The sequence below is a fragment of the Haliotis rufescens genome, unplaced genomic scaffold, assembly GCF_023055435.1.
Source record: "Haliotis rufescens isolate VD_foot unplaced genomic scaffold, xgHalRufe1.0.p SCAF_11, whole genome shotgun sequence".
Lineage (NCBI taxonomy): Eukaryota > Metazoa > Mollusca > Gastropoda > Lepetellida > Haliotidae > Haliotis > Haliotis rufescens.
The window spans coordinates 42,160,740-42,165,193 of NW_025963791.1; positions in this window are offsets into that span (position 1 = coordinate 42,160,740).

Below are 4,454 nucleotides of genomic sequence, written 5' to 3' on the forward strand. Positions count from 1 at the left end.
ATTTTTGCAGTGTTCCCGTGTTTGTTGCATGAAGTGATTGCAGTTATTATTGAAGTGCTTCCCGTCTTTGTTGTACGAAGTGATTGCAGTTATCATTGCAGTGCTTCCCGTGTTTGTTGTACGAAGTGATTGCAGTTATTATTGCAGTGCTTCCCGTGTTTGTTGTACTAAGTGATTGCAGTTATTATTGCAGTGCTTCCCGTGTTTGTTTTACCAAGTGATTGCAGTTATTTTTGCAGTGTTCCCGTGTTTGTTGCATGAAGTGATTGCAGTTATTATTGCAGTGCTTCCCGTGTTTGTTGTACCAAGTGATTGCAGTTATCATTGCAGTGCTTCCCGTGTTTGTTGTACGAAGTGATTGCAGTTATTTTTGTGGTGTTCCCGTGTTTGATGTACAAAGTGATTGCAGTTATTATTGCAGTGTTCCCGTGTTTGTTGCACGAAGTGATTGCAGTTATTATTACAGTGCTTCCCGTCTTTGTTGTACCAAGTGATTGCAGTTATTATTGCAGTGCTTCCCGTCTTTGTTGTACGAAGTGATAGCAGTTATTATTGCAGTGCTTCCCGTCTTTGTTGTACGAAGTGATTGCAGTTATTATTGCAGTGCTTCCCGTGTTTGTTGTACGAAGTGATTGCAGTTATTATTGCAGTTTTCCCGTGTTTGTTGTACCAAGTGATTGTAGTTATTTATGCAGTTTTTCCAGTGTTTGTTGTACGAAGTGATTGCAGGTATTATTGCTGTGTTTCCCGTGTTTGTTGTACGAAGTGATTGCAGTGCTTCCCGTCTTTGTTGTACGAAGTGATTGCAGTTATCATTGCAGTGTTTCACGTGTTTGTTGTACCAAGTGATTGCAGTTATCATTGCAGTGCTTCCCGTGTTTGTTGTACCAAGTGATTGCAGTTATCATTGCAGTGCTTCCCGTCTTTGTTGTACCAAGTGATTGCAGTTATTATTGCAGTGCTTCCCGTCTTTGTTGTACGAAGTGATTGCAGTTATTATTGCAGTGTTTCACGTGTTTGTTGTACCAAGTGATTGCAGTTATTATTGCAGTGCTTCCCGTGTTTGTTGTACGAAGTGATTGCAGTTATCATTGCAGTACTTCCCGTGTTTGTTGTACGAAGTGATTGCAGTTATTATTGCAGTGCTTCCCGTGTTTGTTGTACAAAGTGATTGCAGTTTTATTGCAGTGCTTCCCGTGTTTGTTGTACCAAGTGATTGCAGTTATTTTTGCAGTGTTCCCGTGTTTGTTGCATGAAGTAATTGCAGTTATTATTGCAGTGCTTCCCGTGTTTGTTGTACGAAGTGATTGCAGTTATCATTGCAGTGCTTCCCGTCTTTGTTGTACGAAGTGATTGCAGTTATCATTGCAGTGCTTCCCGTGTTTGTTGTACGAAGTGATTGCAGTTATTATTGCAGTGCTTCCAGTGTTTGTTGTACGAAGTGATTGCAGTTATTATTGCAGTGCTTCCCGTCTTTGTTGTACCAAGTGATTGCAGTTATTTTTGCAGTGTTCCCGTTTTTGTTGCATGAAGTGATTGCAGTTATTATTGCAGTGCTTCCCGTGTTTGTTGTACCAAGTGATTGCAGTTATCATTGCAGTGCTTCCCGTGTTTGTTGTACGAAGTGATTGCAGTAATTATTGCAGTGTTGCACGTGTTTGTTGTACGAAGTGATTGCAGTTATTATTGCAGTGCTTCCCGTGTTTGTTGTACAAAGTGATTGCAGTTATTATTGCAGTGCTTCCCGTGTTTGTTGTACCAAGTGATTGCAGTTATTTTTGCAGTGTTCCCGTGTTTGTTGCATGAAGTAATTGCAGTTATTATTGCAGTGCTTCCCGTGTTTGTTGTACCAAGTGATTGCAGTTATCATTGCAGTGCTTCCCGTGTTTGTTGTACCAAGTGATTGCAGTTATTTTTGCGGTGTTCCCGTGTTTGATGTACAAAGTGATTGCAGTTATTATTGCAGTGCTTCCCGTGTTTGTTGTACCAAGTGATTGCAGTTATTTTTGGGGTGTTCCCGTGTTTGATGTACAAAGTGATTGCATGTATTATTGCAGTGTTCCCGTGTTTGTTGCACGAAGTGATTGCAGTTATTATTACAGTGCTTCCCGTCTTTGTTGTACCAAGTGATTGCAGTTATTATTGCAGTGCTTCCCTTCTTTGTTGTACGAAGTGATTGCAGTTATTATTGCAGTGCTTCCCGTCTTTGTTGTACCAAGTGATTGCAGTACTTCCCGTCTTTGTTGTACGAAGTGATTGCAGTTATTATTGCAGTGTTCCCGTGTTTGTTGTACCAAGTGATTGTAGTTATTTTGCAGTTTTTCCAGTGTTTGTTGTACGAAGTGATTGCAGTTATTATTGCTGTGTTTCCCGTCTTTGTTGTACGAAGTGATTGCAGTACTTCCCGTCTTTGTTGTACGAAGTGATTGCAGTTATCATTGCAGTGTTTCACGTGTTTGTTGTACCAAGTGATTGCAGTTATCATTGCGGTGCTTCCCGTGTTTGTTGTACCAAGTGATTGCAGTTATCATTGCAGTGCTTCCCGTGTTTGTTGTACCAAGTGATTGCAGTTATTATTGCAGTGCTTCCCGTGTTTGTTGTACGAAGTGATTGCAGTTATTATTGCAGTGTTTCACGTGTTTGTTGTACGAAGTGATTGCAGTTATTATTGCAGTGCTTCCCGTGTTTGTTGTACGAAGTGATTACAGTTATTGTTGCTGTTTCCCGTGTTTGTTGTACCAAGTGATTGCAGTTATTATTGCAGTGTTCCCGTGTTTGTTGTACCAAGTGATTGCAGTGTTCCCGTGTTTGTTGTACCAAGTATTGTAGTTATCATTGCAGTGCTTCCCGTGTTTGTTGTACGATGTGATTGCAGTTATTATTGCAGTGTTCCCGTGTTTGTTGTACCAATTATTGTAGTTATTATTGCAGTGCTTCCCGTGTTTGTTGTACCAAGTGATTGCAGTTTATATTGCAGTGCTTCCCGTGTTTGTTGCATGAAGTGATTGAAGTAATCATTGCAGTTTCCTTTGTCTTTTGTACGAAGTGATTGATTTGGATTAAATCTGTAGATCTGGACGTCCATGGCAGGACCTGGCAGGATGATGTGATTCCTGAAAAAGGCTGTTGTCAGTTTTGCCGTGTGAGCCAAAGTGATGTTGAACGAGCATGTCATGTTGGTGTGTTTCTGCGTAATTGTGTTTCTGCAATTTTTTTCCACCTTTTCACCAAATTTCTGCAGTAACTCATTCTTTCCATACAAATCAATCCCAATTCATGTAGAAATGACCAATTCATTTTTGGTATTAATTGTGTATGGATGTCGGCAACATTGTGTCAGATATTTACTTTAATTCTTTTGCGTTCTATTTCTGAAGAGCATATTTTAGAAAACAAGCGTCTTCTGGGAGGCAAGATCTATACGGAGGATCCTGCTTGTATAGCACTTAGTAATTTGTGTTCCCTTTTTTCCATATCATATCTGGTAGAAAACAATAAGACAACGACAGTTCCCCTACACCCTACTCTCCTAGCTAGTACTTAAATAGTTTCTGTTCTTGTCTGACACAGGACACATTTAGACAGGTGCCCCTGCATTCCTCTCTATGTTCTTGTTTCTATATTGGTCAATCAGTGGACACATTTAGACAGGTGCGCCTGCATCCTCTCTATGTACTTGTTTCTGTACTGGTCAAACAGTGGACACATTTAGACAGGAACCCCTACATCCCTCTCTATGTACTTGTTTCTCCACTGGTCCAACAGAGGACACATTTAGACAGGTGCCCCTGCATCCCTCTCTATGTACTTGTTTCTCCACTGGTCCAACAGAGGACACATTTAGACAGGTGCCCCTGCATCCCTCTCTATGTTCTTGTTTCTCCACTGGTCAAACAGTGGACACATTTAGACAGGTGCCCCTGCATCCCTCTCTATATTCTTGTTTCTCCACTGGTCAAACAGTGGACACATTTAGACAGGTGCCCCACATCATTCTCTGTGTACTTGTTTCTCTACTGGTCCAACAGAGGACACATTTAGACAGGTGCCCCTGCATCCCTCTCTATATTCTTGTTTCTCCACTGGTCAAACAGTGGACACATTTAGACAGGTGCCCCACATCATTCTCTGTGTACTTGTTTCTCTACTGGTCCAACAGAGGACACATTTAGACAGGTGCCCCTGCATCCCTCTCTATGTTCTTGTTTCTCCACTGGTCCAACACAAAACACATTTAGACAGGTGCTCCTACTGGATCCAGCATATGCAAGTGCACATCACGAGGAGTCTATGGATGGTCATAACAGTAAAACATAATGTACCATTGATTACTGATATCGGTTTATAATAGTAAGGAGTGAGTTGGGTTTAACGCCGCTTTGAACATTATTTCAGTAATATCACGGCATTGTCTTATATAAAATGAAAAAAGATATAATATAGTGACTACATAA